This window comes from Elephas maximus, chromosome 7 (genome assembly GCF_024166365.1).
Source record: "Elephas maximus indicus isolate mEleMax1 chromosome 7, mEleMax1 primary haplotype, whole genome shotgun sequence".
In the NCBI taxonomy this organism is placed as follows: domain Eukaryota; kingdom Metazoa; phylum Chordata; class Mammalia; order Proboscidea; family Elephantidae; genus Elephas; species Elephas maximus.
The window spans coordinates 80360057-80381576 of NC_064825.1; the positions used below are offsets into that span (position 1 = coordinate 80360057).

The window sequence follows — 21520 nt, forward strand, 5'->3', positions numbered from 1 at the left end:
TTTTGTTGTATATTTAAGTAGATCATTGTTTTACTTACTGAGTAGTATATCATTATGTGAATATGCCATGATTCAGGTTTCCATTTATTTTCTCACAAGTTTTTAACAGTTTATTAATTTAAAAATCCCTATATTGATAAAAAAAAAAAATGTTTTGTTCTAAGGAGCATTCTGGCTATACTTCTTCCAAAACAGACTTGGACTTGTTCATTCTTCTGGAAGTCTATGGCATGTCCCATATTCTTCACGAACACCATAATGCAAAGGCATCAATTCTTCTTCTTCTGTCTTCCCTATTCATTGTCCCACTCCCACATGCATATGAGGAAACTGAAAACACCATGGCTTGGGCCAGGTGCACCTTAGTCCTTAAAATGACACCTTTGCTTTTTAACACTTTGAAAAGATTTTTTACAACAGATTTGCCCAATGCAATGGTCGTTTCATTTCTTGACTGCTGTTTCCATGGGTGTTGATTGTGGATCCAAGCAAAACGAAATCCTTGACAACTTCAACCCTTTCTCCATTTATCATGATGTTGCTTATTGGTCCAGTTGTGAGGATTTTTATATGTTTTCTTTTTGTTGAATTGTAATCCGTACTGAAGACTGTGGTCTTTGATCTTCATCAATAAGTGCTTCAAATCCTCTTTACTTTCAGCAAGCAAGGTTGTGTCATCTGCATATCACATTCTTCTTCATATAGTCCACCACGTGTCTGTCAGTTTGTCATACTGTGGGTGCTTGCTTGTTGCTGCAATATTGGAAGCTTAGTGGTTAAGTGTTATGGCTGCTAACCAAGAAGTCAGCAGTTCAAATCTGCCAGGTGCTCCTTGGTAACTCTATGGGGCAGTTCTACTCTGTCCTATAGGGTTGCTCTGAGTCAGAATCAACTTGACGGCAGTGGGTTTGGCTTTTTTTTTTTTTTTTGCCACCGGTAATTCAAATATCAGCAGTGCCACTCTTGTAATCAGATTTCAGCTGAGTTTCCAGACTAAGACAGACTAGAAAGAATGACCTGGCAGTCTACTTCTGAAAAAATTGGCTAGTGAAAACCCTATGAATAAGCAATAAACTTAGTAGTTATTATTAATGAGCAAGATCATAGGGACTATCTGTGATAACAATTCCTTTGGCCTTCAGGAGCTTCCATTCCAGGGAATGTTTGAGTCCAAGAAACCTCTTATATGTTATGTGTAAGGCCCATAAAATTCAACCATAAAGCTACAAAGGAACACTGTGCTCATCTCAAAATGGACAAAAACTACAGTTTAGGAAAAAACTGTTCACCTCTCTCCATCGTATTTACATGACATGTCTACCCTATTTTATACTTCCTAAAAATGTTGTATCTGGACATCAATTATCTTCAAATATCTTAAATAACTCAAAATATTACAAGGGCATTATAACACTTCAGAATACTTCTCAACATGTGTTTAAAGAAGTAAGTCTCAGTTTACCATCCTGATATCAGCAATTTAATCTCTAGATCATCAAATAAACCTTCAGTTTCTTTCATATTTGATTATTTAGTGGGTAAATAGCCTTATGAATTATCACTTGCCTGGAGAACTACAAAAGTAAAAATGACTTTGTGCCGGAAGTCTAATCTCTCCAAGGTTACTATCCAAGCTGTGAATATTCATTGTATTTTTGTGGTACTTTATACTTTCTAGAAAACTATATCACTTCTGACCCTCATACCAAGTCTATCTGGGAAGGCATGCATTGATATATCCACTTTATAGCTAAAGAACCTAAGATGTAAAGAAGTGAGACGATTTACACAGACTCACAGGACTAGAAAGTTATAGATAAGTAACTGACAGCAGCCAGTACCTAACACAAAATATGTTTTTAAAAGATAGACAAATGAATACATGAATTAATAAATTAGTGTTAAATTATATCTGGAAGGAATCTAACAGATTTTCCAGAAGCACAGAATAATTATGATAAGTGACTTGCTAGGACCCATACGGCTACTTTAATAGCAGAGATACTGTCACTCAAAGTCTTCAAATTTCCATTTCCCATAGCTTTTTCAAAGCCAGGGACTGACATTTCACCCAGGTATTTGTGGGAACATCATTTCATTCATGTAAAGAAATAAAAGTAAAAAGAAATTTTGCCATGTGTTGATTTCCATTTGTTGGAAAGCTAGGAATTAGGAATATGGATGATTGGCCCCAAATAGTATTCTTTGCCCTAAGGATTCAACAAGGAAATAAGCTGCCATCTTCCCCAGACTAAATCTCCCACCATCCTAAAATTTCTCTTTTAGCTTCCACAGTGTATCTTGAAATATTGTTCACATAATAATACCTTATAAGATACTTACACAGATAGATAGATAGGTCTCTACATATGTATAGATATATATAATTGTTGTTGTTGTTAGGTGTCATCCATTTGGTTCCCACTTACAGTGACCGTATGTATAACAGAACAAAACACTGCCCAGTCCTGCAACATCCTCACAATTGTTACTAAGTTTGAGTTCATTGTTACAGACATTGTGTCAAATCCATCTCCTTGAGGGTCTTCCTGTTTTTTGCAGGCCCTCTACTTTTCCAAGCATGGTCTTTCTCCAGAGGCTAGTCCTTCCTGATAACATTTCCAAAGTAACATGAGACAAAATCTCATCATCCTTGCTTCTAAGAAGCTTTCTGGCTGTACTTCTTCCAAGGCAGATTTGTTCTTTCTTTGGCAGTCCATGGCATATTCAATATTCTTTGCTATCACCGTAATTCAAAGGCATCGATTCTTCTTCAGTCTTCTACACTCATTGTCCAGCTTTCAGATGCATACAGGGTGATTGAAAATATCATGTTTAGGGTCAGGTGCTCCTTAGCCCTTAAAGTGACATCCTGGCTTTTCAAAACACTAAAAAAGTCTTTTACAGAAGATTTAGCCAATGCAATTTGTCCTTTGACTTCTTTTTTCAATTTTTTTTTTACAATTATATCCTTTGATTTCTTGCCTGCTGCTTCCATGGGTGTTGATTGTGGGGCCAAGTAAAACGAAATCCTTGACAACTTCAGGCTTTCCTCCATTTATCATGATGTTGCTTATTGGTCCAGTTGTGAGGGCTTTTGTTTGTTTGCTTTCCTTTATGTTGAGATGTAATCCATACTGAAGGCTGTAGTCTTTGATCTTCCTCAGTAAGTGCATCAAGTTCTTCTTGCTTTCAGCAAGCAAGGTTGTGTCTTCTGCATATTGCAGGTTGTTCTTGGGTTTTTCTCCAAACCTGAAGCCCCCTTCTTCTTTATATAATCCACCTTTTTGGATTATTTGCTCAGCACACAGATTGAATAAGCTTGGTGAAAGTGTGCAACCCTGACACACACCTTTTCTGATTTTAAATCACTCAGTATATCCTTATTCTTTTAGAGCAACTCTCTCTTGATCTAGGTAAAGGTTCCACATGAATACAATTAAATGTTCTGTAATATCCATTCTTTGCAATGTTATCCATAGTGTGTTATGATGCACACAAAGGAATGCCTTTGCATAGTTAATAAAACACAGGTAAACATCTATCTTGTATTCTCTGCTTTCAGCCAAGGTCCATCTGACATCAGCAATGACATCCTTTGTTCCAAGTCCTCTTCTGAGTCCAGCTTGGATTTCTGGCAGTTGGGTGTTGATATATTGCTGCAAGAGTTTTTGAATTATCTTCAGCAAAATTTTAGTCGCATGTGATATTAATATTATTTGATAACTTCCATATTCTGTTGGATTACCTTATCTTGGAATGGACCCAAATAAGAATCTCTTCTAGTCATTTGACCAGGTAGCTGTTGTCCAAATTTCTTGGCATAGATAAGTGAGCAATTCCATGGTTGCCTCTGTTTGTTGAAATACCTCAGTTAGTATTCTGTCAATTGCTGGAGCCTGTTTTTTGCCAATAGCTTCAGTGAAGCTTGGACTTCTTCCTTCATTAACGTAGGTACTGATATATATAGGCAAATTTTTAATTCAAAGGATGCATTACATGTTTTTATTTTGTGTGTATAGTTAGAGATAGGTATAGATACAGACATGGAGATATACATATAGACATACATAATAATCATATACTTATATATTACATGTGCAGTTATATATATATATAAAGACTAAGATGAATCAGAAAAGGCTCTGAAACTTGCTCTTGGACATAGAGTAGCTAAAGCAAAAGAAAGAAGTAATCACATAAAGGAGCTGAACAGACTTCAAAGGGCAGCTCGAAAAGACAGAATGAAATATTATAATGAAATGTGCAAAGACCTGAAGTTAGAAAGCCAGTAAGATCCAGTGTATATTGTGCATCATTCAGTGGCATTTGGTTCTAGGGGACTATATGGTGAACAATGGCCTGTAGATTCAAAATACATTGTACCAAACCAAAAACCCATGGTTGAGTCAATTCAGATTCATAGTGACACTATGAGTAGAACTGCCCTATAGGGTTTCCAAAAAGCAACTGGTGGATTTGAACTGCTGGCTTTTTGGTTAGCAGCTGAATGCTTAACCAGGGCTCCCACATTGTACCAAGCAGTATAAAATGAAGATGTATTTATATTACATTATACAATGAATATTAAGATACTGCTCTTTGGATTCAGTTAAGCCAAACCTTATTAGTACATGCTGTTTGGTTGCAGCATCTGAGTGCAATGTTATATTATTATTATTTTTTTAATAATCAGTGCTTAATTAAGATAGATCAATTAAAGCAACATATACCTTAAGGCTGTTACAGATCCAAATTTTTGACATGTGATGTGTTAAGAAGACTCCATGTATGAATAAAAAGTATATGTGGTTCTTGGACTGAAGACAATAGCCATCCCTGCCTCCTGCATAACTTTAGCTATTAAAGTTTGTATTTCAAAGTCACATAGTATTTGAATCTTATCCAAGACATGTCTGATTCATCACATTGACTCTATCCCCATTATCCCATAGCGACATGCAAAAAACAGACCATGTTTAAATTGCTCAGTGGCAGCTGGCTGATTTCACTTCTGACACAGCATTCCATGATTTCCTGGTCTGCTGTGGCAGAGAAGGGAAAGGGCAGCCAAGGTGGTACCTACAGAAACAGTAATTTGATCTATTTCTTGTTTCTGTTTCTCTGCTAACAGAAGAGTTTATAACATTCTTTCAGTGCTGTACAAGGAAATAAAAATTTATGTAGTATGCATTGAGTCATTCATTGAGAAAACCACCTGCCGATTATGTCAGGAACTGAGCTATTTTGGTTATACAGGGTTGAACAAACAGGGACATTTTATATACTTTTACTTTTATGTTTATTAATTAATATACACTAGCAATAAAGAATTTTATAAAGATAACAAACATACCCAAAGTCATTACTTGAAAAGCAATAGATTTATATGTACTATCCATTCAGTTTAGCACTCTCCATACAATCTTCCACCATCCCAGTATTTTTAGATGCTTAGACAACTTGACAAGGAAAAGTCAGTAAGAAGTAAATATTTGCCTAATGAATATGGTACCTACTTCCACTATAGCTGCTTTTTACTTCTTCACATATCACAAAATGTGAGAATTTTTGGACAATTATTTTAAAATAGACAATCTCATTTTAAAGATAAATTTTGTCATAAACCATATATGAATAGAAAATAAAATGCAGTGGATTTGAAGAAAACAATGTCATGGTTTCAACCCACAAGAAACTGGCCATTTAAATGAAGATTTATACAAAAGACACAGTAGAGGGTGTTTTAAGTTATCCCTGGTGCATTGTAAGTAGGCTACGGTTTGTTGGGTACATTATTCTGTCAGTCAAAAACAAAAGGATTTATAGCTTTGCTTACGAAGTAGGTGCAGTGAAAAGGACCATCTCTGTGTGTCCCAGATTTTTCAGGGGACTTTTTCCCACAAAGACCTCCTCCATGTCTCTTTTGGTCTCAAGGTCACAGTTTCTGTCTCTGAATGGATAGTAACGGGCCATCCAAATTGCCCTCAAACTCGTGAGTTTCTGTAGGTGGCTTTGTGTCTCTCTTCATATTAGTACCTGGGATTCCACTTTCTTTCACTTAAGGTCAGCTTTCCACTTTTGTTTGTATTTTATTGCCTTGAGATTATATGTAATCACAACATTAACCCTGATCATAAATTCAACTAAATTGGTGAACTAGAATTTAAACTCACTGAGGACAAGGATCTTTGTCTTTTTTTGTTAATTGTTGCCCCAAGCTTCCAAAAAAAGTTTGAGCAAGTGGGGGGTGCTCAATAAATACTTGCTAAATGATGACTGAAAAGGAAGTCTGAGAAGTTCTACCACTTGATATAATACCTGTAATTTTTATGTTGCACATAATCTTCAAATAAAATATGTTTACTTTTAATTCTATACATGTTTAAATTTGGTCTTGAAGTATAATATTGTTCCAACAATATTACAAAATATGAATACAGCTGCATATTAGATTACTTCTCTATTCAAATTCATGTACAGCTCATGTCATTGTTTTGGATATTTCCTAAAGCAAAATTTTCTTTTTAGCAGATTTTTCCTAAAAATTGAGCCTTGGTGGCGAAGTGGTCAAGAGCTACAGCAAGCTACGGCTGCTAACCAAACAGTCGGCAGTTCAAATCCATCAGCCACTCTTTGGAAACTCTATGGAGTTGTCCTACTCTGTTCCATAGGGTCACTACGAGTTGGAATTGATTCGATGGCCACAGGTTTTATGGGTTTATCTTTATGAAGATCATCTTGTCTTTCTCCAGAAATCATTTCACCACTCATATAATACAAGCATTACTAATTTTGAGTATCCACTAGTTTAGGGAACAACTATAGATTCTTTCCATAAATATCACATTTAATTTTTTCAAAAATACTATGAGCTAGATACTGTTGTATATTGTACTGTGAATGAAACAAAAGCTCGGAGAATTTAAGATACTTGCAAGAGATTATGCAGATAGCAAGTGGCAGAAGTGAGATTTTCATTTAAGTCTGTCTACCAACTCCAAGTTCTTTCCTCAATGTACTGCTGAAGTGGAACAGAATGAGTAAAAAATCAATGGCAGCAAATGCATCAGTGTTACCTGGACTTACAACTGCAAAGGAAGAAATGGTGGTTAAGTAGAAAATGGAAAAGGTAAAACATCAGAATCTAAAAGGTCAATATTCAAAGCCAGGGGAGGATCAACCAGTAAGCAAAGTAAGCACAGGCTTACAGGAAACAAGGTAGGCACAGGTTTAATTACGGCATGCACAAATGATATTGAATATACCATAGACTGCCAGAAGGATGAACAAATCTGTCTTGAAAGAAGTACAGCTAGAGTGCTCCTTGTAAGTAAGGATGACAAGGCTTCATCCGATGTACTTTGGACATATTATGAAGAGAAACCAGTCCTGGGAGAAGAACATTGTCTTAGTTATCTAGTGCTGCTGCAACAGAAATACCATAAGAAGATGGCTTTAACACAGAGAATTTATTCTCTCACAGTCTAGGAGGCTAGAAGTCTGAATTCAGGGTGCCAGCTCCAGGGGAAAGCTTTCTCTGTCTGTGGGCTCTGGGGGAAGGTCCTTGTCATTAATCTTCCCAGGTAGAGAAGCTTCTCAGCACAGGGACCCTGGGTCCAAAGGACATGGTATTCTCCTGGCTCTTGTTTCTTTGTGGTATGAGGTCCCCATGTCTCTCTGTTTGCTTCTGTCTTTTATATTTCAAAAGAGATTGGTTTAAAACACAATCTAATCTTGTAGATTGAGTCCTGCCTCATTAACGTAACTATCTCTAATACCACTTCATTAATATCACAGAGGTAGGATTTATAACACATAGGAAAATCACGCCAAATGACAAAATGGTAGACAATCACATAATACTGGAATCATGGACCAGCCAAACTAATACACATTTTTGGGGAACACAATTCAATCCATAATAGATATCATGCTTGGTAAAGTAGAGGGTCAGTGAAAAAGGGAAGACCCTCAATGAGATGGATTGGTACAGTGGCTGCAAAAATGGGCTTAGGCAAAGCCACAATCTGAGAATGGCACAGGATTGGGCAGTGTTTCATTCTGTTGTACATAGGGTCACTATGAGTCAGAACTGCCTTGATGGCACCTAACAACAACAACAGGATAATTTAGAGGAAATGCACTTAAGTTTCAGGAAGAAATATCATATATCAAATATGATTACTGTAAAAATGAGCTTCCATTTTAAATACCACCCCAACCCCAATTTCTCTAGGCCTTCAGTTAGGCTTCTGAAAACCAGAAGAGTACATAACCTAGCTCCATAAATAATTAGAGATGCCAGCATTGCAAAAAGAACAAGTGAGAGAAGAGATTCTCTCTTCTTTCAGAAAATAGAAGTATCTTGTCTACAAACCTTAAAATAATGTAGACCTGATCTCACCATGGGCATCGCATATATGCAAAGTGTAATGACAAATCTTCCCATGTTAGGTATTTATCTTTGTAATACAAAATAAACAATTGCAACATATATATATTTCTTGCTTCCTTGGGCTAGAGAGCTTCTAAATCTCCAAGGTGATCTGCTAGTCAGCTAGGACTTCCCTCCAAAAGAAGGCTTCTGTTACTACAGTAACATGCTGGGAAAGGATCTCTTATCTGCCACCAGACTTCAGAGTTAAAACCATTGATTCTGACTCATAGTGATCCTATAGAATGCAGTAGAACTGCCCCACAGGGTTTCCAAGGCTGTAAATCTTTACATAAACAGACTGCCACATCTTTCTTCCACAAGCAGCTAGTGGATTCAAACCACCAGCCTCTCAGTGAGCAGCCAAGTGCTGAACAACTGCACCACCAAAGCTTCTTGGCACCAGACTTCTTTTTGTTGTTAGGTGCCATTGAGTCAGTTCTGACTCATAGTGACCCTCGGTACAGCAGAATGAAACATGGCCCACTCTCGCACCATCCTCACAATTCTTTTTATGCTTGAAACTACTGTTACAGCCGCTGCGTCAATCCATCTCATCAAAGGTCTTCCTCTTTCTTTCTGACCCTCTACTTTACCAGGCATGATGTCCTCCTCCAGGGATTGGTGCCTTCTAATAACATGTCCAAAGTATGTGAAAATGAAGTCTTGCCATCCTTGCTTCTAAGGAACATTCTGTCTGCACTTCTTTTCTCCTAAGACAGGTTTGTTAGTTCTTCTGGCAGTTCATGGTTGCCGTGGATTGAATTGTCTTCACCAAAAATATGTGTCGACTTGGTTAGGCCATTGATTCCCAGTATTGTGTTGTAAATCCTAATCTGTCTCTGTGGTTCATGAGCCAAGATTAAAAAAAAAAAAAAAAAAAATAGGTTATATTAAAGAGGATTAAAGAGGATTAAGGTGGGATATTTCACCCTTGCTCAGGTCACATCCCTGCACCACTTTTTATCATACAAGAGATAAAAGGAAAGGGAAGTGATCAGAGACTTAGGGACCTCATACCACCAAGAAAGCAGCGTGAGGAGCAGAACACATCCTTTAGACCTGGAGTTCCTGTGCAGAAAAGTTCCTAGTCCAGGGGAAAACTGATGACAAGGACCTTTCTCCAGAGCCAAACAAGAAAGACTTTCCCTGGAGCTGACACCCTGAATTGAGACTTCTAGCCTACTAGATTGTGAGAAAATAAGTTTGTTTTTGTCAAAGCCATTTACATGTGGCATTTCTGTTATAGCAGCACTAGATAACTAAAGCAATGGTATATTCAATATTCTTCACCACCACCATAATTCAAAGTCAGCAATTCTTTTTCAGTTTTCCTTACTTATTGTCCAGCTTTCATATGCATATCAGTTGACAGAAAATACCAAGGCTTGGATCGGGTGCATCTTACTCCTCAAAGTGACAAATTTGCACCAGATTACTAGGACATTATTCAACAAGAGTGATTTTCATGAATAGAGAGTAAACACACTGAAATCTAAGTATATATATATACAAAAAGAAATCTAAGTATAGCATGCTCCAAATCCCTACATCAAAAACATGTATGAACATTCTCTTTTTGATACTCTAGAATACATAAAAAGTTATAGGGCTTCTTGAAAGAATTAGAACTTCTTGGAATTCTTGGGAGAATTAGGAAGAAATAAGATTTCTTGGAGGGGGGGAAATGTTTGCTAACCCATGGCAATAATACATGCCTCTTGAATTTACACTTTTCTCTTTCATTCCAATTGTCATCATCTTAGAATATGTCTGTATCATCAATCATTTGGCCTAGTGCACAGCACCTGACCTGGCCTTCCCCCTCCACCCCATCTCTTGCTTAACTACAATTACCCTATTTACTCTGCCAGCTGTCTACTTTCTAAATCACCAATCTACACCATATAATTCCTCAAACTGGAAAGCAATATCAGCTCCTCAGCCAGTATAAAATCAAGTGTAATACGGCTCTTTACAATCTGACCCTAACCAACCCTTCTAGTCTTTGATTTCCTACTTTCATCCCAGTTGCTCTCTTTCCAGTCCATCCCTAACTACAAGCTAATGACTTTCACACTTGCTTAGGGGTCTCAGTTCATTTTATTCTCTCAGTTTGGAGTGTCCAAAACAATGTGAATTTATTTTTGGATGATATCCCCTTTCAAAGCAAGCATAGTATAAGTCCCTTCTCATGGAGAATACTTCTCTTCAAATACCAAATTTATTGTCCAGGAATTGGTACTGTGCCAACTTGGTTGCCTGAGGGAGAACCATCACAAGTTTTATGTTTTAAAGTCTGCTTTTCTTTTTAATGTTTATGAACTAACCCTTTTGTGCTGAAAATTGAATTCCTTTTGCATGAAGATTCCTTATTGTTTATGTTTCTTTTTCAAATATCTTTTAAGAATGGTGTATAACTGACTACTTAGGTATTTCATCTAGTATCGCAGAAAATATGTTTTTCATAAAAAACTCAAAATAATAGATAATTATTAATTAATATAATTATTTGCTGGGCCCTTGCATTGCAAAAGTCGCTATTGTTTTTCATGATCAAACTCATTTAATATCCACAATAACTTTATGCAGCATACTCTATTATTATCCTCATTTTACAAATGGGAACATTAAAAAAGAAATTAAGTATCTTAATGTCACAAGACCAACCAAGTGTTGAAGCTTGCATTCCAGATCGGAATACCTGGTTCCAAATTCTATAAATTATGAGCTAACCCTCAAACAAGTCTTCTTTGACTACGTTAGGAAAAATGGCAATGATCGTTTCTATGTTAGACAGAGAAATGCCTGCTTTTATATTCTCCTGTTTAAAGGGACTAGATTGAATCTTGGATATATAAAATTTTAGGAATTTATAATTATGGTATAGAAATATTGTGTGTCATATATTCATTGAATTATTAACTAGGATTTGCTATAGGTTTTATATAATGAACTCCCTAGACCACTAAAATGTAAGATAAGGACAGTTTCATTTAAATATATGTATCCCTTTCAAGGAGCCCTGGTGGCTCAGTGGTTAAAAGGGTCAGCTATTAACCAAAAGGTTGGCAGTTTGAAACCACTAAAGGCTCTTTGGGAGAAAATGTGGCAGTCTGCTTCTGTAGAGATTTACAGCCTCAGAAACCTTATGTGGTCGCTATGAGTCAGAACCCACTCTATTGCAGTAGGTCGGTGGGATCCTTTTTCAGTATCCAGCACAGTGCTCTCTAGCAACTTCCAATAAGTATTTAAATATGAAGAAACAAAAATATATAAAGCTATAAAGCTCTGCCTTTGCATAGCCATTCAGAATAGTTGCATAGCCATTCAGAATAGTTGGGTAAAATTTCATTATTTAATAATATATTCATTCCAGCCATTCTTTTAATTTTTCTTTGTTGGGGATGTAATAGGATTCCAAATGGACATTTACTTGTTCTTATTTCAATATCAATTAAAAAGAGCCCTGAGACAGACACATAAATGGTATTTTGTTAGACATTCAACAACAAAAGACATTCTGTGATTTTTGTAATTATTTATAAATGCCATTGGTAATTAAATTCAGAGCTAATGTAACCAATAGGACTTTATCTTTGTGTCTAGTAATTACCATCACACTGGATGTGTGTTATCACATATTCTCAAATCTTACTTAACTTTTGAAAGGCAAATTAAAATCTACAGTTTTTAGAATATTAATTATAGTACTTCATACCTTGCTAATACTTTTCATCCAAGGACTTCGAGAAGGTGTAGTAGTGTTAATTAAAACTTTATGGGATTTTACTTCCTTTTAGACATGTGTGGAGAAGGATCAAGACATCATTATATATTACTAGTGATGAGAGACACCCAAATGATTTTGAAAAAAATCCTGTTATTTTGTTATTTTCTCAACTTTTGAGATACTAATTTCAGAGACCCATGATTAGCCAAATATATTACCTTTTGAAAAATCCTCAAAATATATGATTCCAATATTTAAAAATTAATCAAAGAAAGAGCTGTACCTTCATGGAGTGGAAATAACCGTTTAAATTTTCAATACTTTGGTTTCTGTTACTGTGTTTTTTCTCGTAATCCTCAAGTATGACCTTCTTTCTTTCTACCTGTATCTTTACTCATGTAATGGATCTTTAGGATATTTTAACCTACCTCATGCTTAATGATTCACTCAAATGTATTTAAGAAATATTTACTGTGTGAAACATTATCATATTTTCCCCTAGGCCATTAATTGCTTAATGTCCAATATGGACAACACCCAGTGTTCCCATTCCAAATATTACCTAACATAAAGTGTTTTTCAAATGGTCAGGCAGCATACAATCATTAAGACCAAGGGTCTTGGAGTCTTGACTCTTCTTCACACTTACTGGTGATAAGTAACTTTAACATATTTAAGCATCAGCTTACTAATACTCTACAATAGAATGAATAAACAAGAAAAGGAATACATAATCTGAAAGACAGATTCTGTATTTTACCGCTGGCTCCCAGAGGTAAGATAGACATATGCACATCATTTATATCGTTTGCATATAGGCTCAGAATGGCTGTTCTCCAGCTACAAAGACATTCCATCAAAGAGAGATTAATATTTATTTTAATCGCAACAATGGCTATGACATTTCATATTGAATATATTGTCTTATGTTATCGTTAATTAGGTTGTTCTTGTTGTTGTTAGGTGTCCTCGAGTTGGTTCCCACTCATAACCAAACCAAACCCAGTGCCATCAAGTCGATTCCGACTCATAGCGACCCTATAGGACAGAATAGAACTGCCCCATACAATTTCCAAGGAGCACCTGGAGGATTTGAACTGCCGGTCCTTTGGTTAGCAGCTGTAGCACTTAACCACTATGCCACCAGGGTTTCCGCTCATAGAGACCATATATACAAAAGAACGAAACACTGCCCAGTCCTTGGCCACCCCGTGATCGCCGTTATGCTTTAGCCCATTGTTGCAGCCACTGTGACAATCCATCTCGTTGTAGGTCTTCCCCTTTTTCTCTGACCCTCCACTTTACCAAGCATGATGTCCTTCTTCAGGAACTTACCCGTCCTGATAACATGTCCAAAGTATGTGAGACAAAGTCTCACCATCCTCATGTCTAAGAAACGTTCTGGCTGTACTTCTCCCAAGACAGATTTGTTAGTTTTTTTGGCCATCCATGGTATATTTAATATTCTTCACCAACACCACAACTCAAAGGTGTCAATTCTTCTTCCATCTTCCTTACTCTTTGTCCAGTTTTTGCATGCATATGAGGCAATTGAAAATACCATGACTTGGATCAGGGGCACCTTAGTCTTCAAAGTAACATTTTTGCTTTTTAACACTTTAAAGAGGTCTTTTGCAGCAGATTTACCCAATGCAATGCATCATTTGATTTTTTGACTCCTGCTTCCATGGGTGTTGATTGTGGATCTAAGTAAAATGAAAGCTTTGATGTCTTTAATCTTTTTGCCATTTATCATGGTGCTGCTTATTGGTCCAGTTGTGAGGATTTTTATTTTCTTTATGTTGAGGTGAAATCTACACTGAAGGCTGTGGTCTTTGGTCTTCATTATTAAGTGCTTCAAGTTCTCTTCACTTTCAGCAAGCGAGGTTGTGTCATCTGTATAATATACGTTGTTAATGAGTCTCCCTACAATACTGATGCCCCATTCTTCTTGATAGAGTCCAGCTTCTCAGATTATTTGCTCAGCATACAGATTGAATCAATATGGTGAAAAAGGATACAACCCTGATGCTCTGACTTTAAACCACGCAGTATCCCCTTGTTCTGTTCTGATGACTGCCTCTTGATCTATGTACATGTTCCTCATAAGCATGATTAAGTATTCTGGAATTCCCATTCTTCATGATATTACTAATAATCTGAAAAAGAAGCATTTGACTTTTTTAAGTACTTGGGTGCAAACAAAGAAAATTCCAAATTTACCTTTAAACCCGATGCAAACAAAGGCCACAGAAAATCCATCCATCATTTTGTCAACAAGAATTTTGGAAACCAAATATTTTTTGGAACTGAATTACAGTGCCGATAATCCAAATGTAGTGATAACAGTACAGTTTCAGGAAAAGTACACAAAGAAAAGGTCTCTTCTTGAATGCCAGGAAAGAAAAGTTACATATACAACTTTTACCCTTTGAAAGGAGAATCTGGAAGTGTTTGAGGCAGTTGGTGTTTTAGCTATCAAACTAAAAGAATCAACAGATTCTTTCAGATTTCAGTTATGTAGACCTTAAAGACAAGAAAGCCATCACTCATCAAACAATGGTTGTTAGAAAAGTGACCCCAGAGAGGTTAAAAATTTTTGAAAAAGAAATTAAAAAGAATGAATATGTTTAATATTCTAACTGTAGATGAATCCCTTAAACTTGGTTAGCTCAAAGGAAATCACTTTGATACTATAGTCAGAAAAAAAAAATGATTCTGCATATCTGAAAGAGAAAATTTTGGAAGCAATAGAAAAAGTTAATACTAAAGGTTTTGTGAATTACTATGGCCCTCAGAGATTTGAGAAGGAAAGGAAGGTTCATACACACCAAATTGGACTGGCTTTGCTGAAGAGTGAAATGGTGAAGGCTGTAAAATTATATCTGATACCAGAAGACTTTAATAACCCTGTAAATAGAACAAAGAAATATTTTCTTCAAAACGAAGATGCTGAAAACACACGCTCACTGATGCCTAAATTCAAAGTCTGGAAGAGAGCGGTGTTGGAGTCATCGCATCACTTTGGCACAACAGAGGAGGATTGTATCCAGGCATGGCTCTCTTTCCCCCGTTCTATGCACATATTCTATGTTCATACAGTAATTAAGTATAAACTATGAATTTCAGGCCCCCATGATATGAGCATATTTGCTTTAACCCATACTCCCAAATTTATGAGATCTCTCCTTTAATACTAGAGTCATATCATAGGGTCTTGGTGTGAAGATCATTTATTCAAGCCATATACATAAATATAATTTTTATTTTAATATATATAGAAACAGAAAACTATGATGGCCTTCTCACGAGGCTTTTACTATATTCAGGTAACCTAGACTCAACAGATATTATTTTAAACCCTACATTTATGATCCAGATTGTGACCAAATTACAAATCTCAGCGAGCTTAGTAAAAATTTTTTTTTTTCTTTTTTGTCACATAGCTTTCTTTAGATCCCCATGGTTATATTTAACATTAGATATTTCCTGTTGACCATGGTTCATCCCAGTTCCTGAATGATATATCCTTCCCACCACCTGCAAGGCCATGTGGCCCAAGGACCTACATATTAAGGAGGTTCCCATGCTGCTTTACAAAGCCCCAGAGAGAGTGTTCTTTACCCAATTCATCCTCCATGATGTTGGCTTATTCTGTAATACAAGGAATTTTTCTATATTGGGATTTCAGCTTTGATCAGGACGCTTCATTATATGCCAGTCAGCTTAGCTGGTAGATTTGAAATATATTCCCTTTTTTTTTTTTTTTAATTTTGACTTAACAAATTGATTTCTTTTATAGGAGTATATGTCTTCTTTTTTTTTTTTTTTAAACTTTACACAGGGCTTATTTTTTTCTTTTGTCATCTCTTAAGAGTTTTTTTGTGATGTTGGTGAGTATGACAGTAAGCTTTACTCCCTCCAACGTTTATTCTCTCTCAAAACTAATTTATTGACTTTTCTTTTTCTCTCATGATCAGTATCCCCTAAGTAAAATTTAAATTCATGGATTCATTTTTCAAGCCATTAGCATCTGTATGGTGTATTATGGTCCTCCTGGTCAATAATACACCACAAGGTAAACCTTGATAATATTAAAGTATATTTTAGAAACCATTGGTTGTATGATACTGACAATTTACTGGACTTCATTCACTCTCACTATTTTTTATCCATAAAAGGGTGCTAATAACACCTGCAACAGAGTACACGTGAGATGCAATGAAAGTGAAGGCCTCTGTGATGTTTTTATTCTTTTATACCCTATTGAATGTCTTCTTTGTGTTAGATATGTGCTATGTGTATGTAAGGGTGGGATGGGGTAGATTACAGAGATGAAAGAGGCACTGTTCCTGTCATGGAAACAGTCACAATTTTATTTTTGTCAAAATCCCTGGAAACTGAAATGAGTTAATTAACACATGACGATTCTAATAATTATATTCCTCTGCATCACAATAAGAGAAGTCAGCATGATTTGCCTGTGGTTTGATTGACTTTCTGAAGAGTGGACTTCACATGCTGGTCTTGGCAACATAAACAAGTCTTCGCTGACCCTTATTTCCTATTGCTTCAGCTATCCAGTACCTTTCTCCTGGACTCTAATTGCCAATGACCCAGACTCTGTTTCCCATCAAAGATACAAGAAAAACTCTAGATCAGTTAAGTATCATCGAGATGTATCACTTATTGTCTATCAAGACAGTAAACAATACCTGTAATCCTCACTCTCTCTGGAAATGGTAAAGAACTTTGTGGAATGAATATGTGTGTTTTGGGGTGGGGGAGGGCTAAGTGTGCAGGGAACAGCAAAAAGCAGTAGAAGAGGGTCAGTGTAAGAAGTATTGTTTTAACTTAGCACGAGATGTTGATAATCATCCCAACAACCTCAATTTTGCACATATTGCTCCAAGTTTTACAATAGCTGAGATTATGTATTTTTTTGTGTTTCATTTTGGTTTCTGTGTTTTCTGTAATTAATATATACAATCTATTTAATAAAATGAACTATAAAAATTCATGCCTGCAAAATTGAAAATAATTTCCTCAGGGGGATAGGATTTCAGATTATTTATTATATTTTATATTATCTTTAAAATAATTTTATTTCAGTGATTGGAGAAAGACATATATATGCCTTATTCCATATTTTCTTAAAAACATAGTGCTTCAAAAATTTTTTAACTGTTTCTCTCTCAGTGTTACTCTCCCTTGCTTGCTTTCTTTCACTCTCAGATGATTATGCCATCTCCAAATAAAAATAATTTTTTCTCTTAGTTATCAATACTTATATCTAGGAAATATACACAATTATATAGGTTCTAATGTTTTCTCCAAAAATAATATAAGTGTACATTAGTCACATCTCTTCTGTTGACATCTTATTTAACATTTTGATACTTCCCATCTGATCCCACCGGAGGCTCCTTAACTGGGTTTACTCACCGAGTCCTTCTCTATTCTGATTCTTCCCACTTACTGCTGCCACATTGTTGTGTCTGTTGTGTTAAAAACGGTTAGATGGCTGCCATGAATTATTCAGTTAAATACAAACTTTCTGCTAAATATCAGAAACTTCTTTCTTCATCCATATCCTTTTCTTTCCTGTTTATCCTACTCTTACCCTAAAACTGATCAAAATGATTGACATTTTTTCCTTATCACCTTACTGACCCTTCCGCTTTCATATCTTTGATTATGTCATTTCATTGACCTGCAAAGTATCATAACCTTTCACACTTTTTACTATCCGTCGAATCCCATCTCAAAAAACATTCCTTCCCAGATGCCTTTTCTCATTATCCCAAATAAATCTGATCTCCATACTTTCAATAGAAACACAACTTTGCTTGTGGGTTTTTCAAAGATGCTCTTTATCAGGTTAAGGGAGACCATTTCTCATCCTAGATTTTTGAGTGTCTTTACCAAGAAAGGGAGTTGGATTCTGTAGAATGCTTTTTTTGCATCTATTGAGATGATCATGTGTTATTTTTTTCCCTTACCATATTAATACGGTGTATTATTTTTTTTAAATAATTTTTATTGTGCTTTAAGTGAAAGTTTACAAATCACGTCAGTCTCTCACATATAAACTTATACACACCTTACTACATACTCACATTTACTCTCCCCCTAATGAGTCAGCCCGCTCCCTCCTTCCAATCTCTCCTTTCGTGACCATTTTGCCAGTTTCTAACCCCCCACCCTCCCATCTCCCCTCCAGACAGGAGATGCCAACATAGCCTCATGTGTCCATCTAAGGCAAGTAGCTCATTCCTCATCAGCATTTCTCTCCAACCCGTTGTCCAGTCCAATCCATGTCTGATAAGTTGGCTTTGGGAATGGTTGCTGTCCTGGGCCAACAGAAGGTTTGGGGACCATGACCGCCAGGGTCCTTCTAGACTCAGTCAGACCGTTAAGTCTGGTCTTTTTATGAGAATTTGGGGGTCTGTATCCCATTGTTCTCCTGCTCCCTCAGGGGTTCTCTGTTGTGTTCCCTGTCAGGGCAGTCATTGGTTGTAGCCGGGCACCATCTAGTTCTGGTCTCAGGATGATGTAGTCTCTAGTTCATGTAGCCCTTTCTGTCACTTGGGCTCATAATTACCTTGTGAGCTTGGTGTTCTTCATTGTCCTTTGACCCAGGTGGATTGAGACTCGTTGATGCATCTTAGATGGCCACTTGTTAGCGTTTAAGACCCCAGAGGCCACACTCCAAAGTGGGATGCAGAATGGTTTCTTAATATATTTTTCCAATTGACTTAGATGTCCCCTGAAGCCATAGTCCCCAAACCCCTGCCCCTGCTTTGCTGACCTTCGAAGCATTCATTTTATTCAGGAAACTTCTTTGCTTTTGGTTTAGTCCAGTTGTGCTGACCTCCCCTGTATTGAGTGTTGTCCTTCCCTTCACCTAAAGTACTTCTTATCTACTATCTAATCAGTAAAAATCCTCTCCCACCCTCTCTCGCCCTCCCCCTCATAACCACAAAAGAATGTGTTCTCAGTTTAAACTATTTCTCAAGATCTTATAATAATGATCTTATACAATATTTGTCCTTTTGCAACTGACTAATTTCACTCAACATAATGCCTTCCAGGTTCCTCGATGTTATGAAATGTTTCACTGAGTCATCACTGTTCTTTATTGATGTGTAGTATTCCATTGTGTGAATATACCATAATATGGTGCATTATATTTAATGGAAAGATTATTACAGAGATTAACCCAGATTTTCCTGAGGAATCTGCAATGGCCTTCGCTGAAGCAGGTGCCTTGCAATACAGATACTACTAATATTCCAGAGTCTTTAGGAACGAAGGTTTGGGTCACTCCATCGGCCGAAGAACCATCGCTAGCTGAGGTCTTAGATGAAGGCAACGAGAATATAGAATGGGTAGTAGAAGGCAGCTATAAATACCAGCTATGAGCACATGGCCAGTTAAAGAAATAAGAACTTTAATCGTCAGGAGTATTTGCATGTTTCTTTCTTATTTTGTTATATGTTTATGTCTTTGTGTGTGTATCAGATATCTTTGTTTTCCCCCTATCTTGGTCACCTAGTGCTGCCATAACAGAAATACCACAACTGGATGCCTTTAACAAAGAGAAATTTATTTCCTCAAGGTAAAGAAGGCTAAAAGTCTAAATTCAAGGTGTCAGCTCCAGGGGGAAGTTTTTTCTCTCTGTTGGCTCTGGAAGAAGGTCCTTGCTCTCAATCTTTCCATGGTTGAGGAGATTCTTGTATTCAAAGGACACACTCTGCTCCTGGTGCTGCTTTCTTGGTGGTATAAGGTCCCCAACTCTCTGCTTGTTTCCCTTTCCTTTTATCTCTTGAAAGATAAAAGGTGGCACAGGCCACACCCCAGGGAAAGTCCCTTTACCTTGGATCAGGGAGGTGACCTGGGTAAGGCTGGGGTTACAATCCCACCCTAATCCTTTTAACATAAAATTAAACTGACAGAATGGATGACAACCACACATGGCCTAACCACGTTGATACACACATTTTTGGGGGGACGCAATTCAACCCATGACACCTCCCTCTCATATTCCCTTACTTATCATATAACACAGGATGCATAGGCTTTACATCACAGTATTTAAATTAAAGAGTATCAAGGATAAGAGTAAACATCACCTAAGGACTTTTTTTTTTTTTAAGGGACTTAGCATCCTCTCTGGGAAAGGGGTTATTACGGTTTTGATTGTACACTGTATATTTATATCATATTTATTGTGGTGAAAATGTGCACACTAATACAACATTGAGAAGAATGGAATTCTGGAACACTTAATTGTGCTCATGTGGAACCTGTACATCAATCAAGAGGCAGTCTTTTGAACAGAAAAAAGGGGATACTATGTGGTTTAAAATCAGAAAGATGTGTGTCAGGGCTATATCATTTCACCATACTAACTCAATCTGTATGCTGGGTAAATAATTTGAGAAGACAGACTTTATGAAGAAGAATGTGGTGTTAGGCTTGGAGGAAAACTCATTAACAACCTTCAATGTGAGATGGCACAACCTTACTTACAGAAAGTAAAGAGGACTTGAAACATTTAGGGAATAAGATCAAAGACCACAGACTTTAGTATGGATTACACCTCAACATAAACCAAAAATCCTCACGACTGTACCGGTAAGCAATATCATGATAAAAGGAGAAAAGAATGAAGATCTCAAGAATTTGATTTTACTTGGATCCACAGTCAATGCAGCAGTTTGTGGAAGCAGTAGTCAAGAAATCAAGCAAAATATTGCATTGGGCAAATCTTCTGCAAAAGACCTCTTTAAAGTGTTGAAAAGCAAAGATGTCACTTTGAGAACTAAAGTGAGTCTAACCCAAGCCATGATACTTTCGATCACCTCATGTGCATACAACAGCTGGACGATGAATAAGGAAGACAAAAGGAGAATTGATACCTTTTGACTATGGTATTGGCAAAGAATATTGACTATAGCATAGACTGCCAGAAGAACGAACAAATCTCTTTTGGAAAAGGTACAACCAGGGTGCTTCTTAGAAGCAAGAATGGTGAGACTTTGTCTCATATACTTTGGACAGGTTATCAGGAGGGACCCTTCCCTAGAGGAAGACATCATGCTTGGTAAAGTAGAGGGTCAGTGAAAAAGAGGAAGACCCTCAACAAGATGGAATAACACAGTGGCTGCAACCATGGGCTCAAACTTAGCAATGATTGTGAGGATGGAGCATAACCGGGCAGTGTTTCGTTTTGTTGTACATAGGGTTGCTATGAGTTGGAACCAATTCCAGGGCACCTAACAATAACAACAGCAGTACAACAACTTCCACATTTACAACTCAATGACATCGATTACATTTTCCTT

General features: G+C 36.8%; 1 pseudogene; it reads left to right on the forward strand.

Moving 5' to 3' along the window:
* LOC126080120 (pseudouridylate synthase PUS7L-like) overlaps positions 1–15292 on the forward strand; it is a 55357-nt pseudogene extending 40065 nt beyond the window's left edge.
* Positions 15293–21520: the final 6228 nt, after the last annotated feature.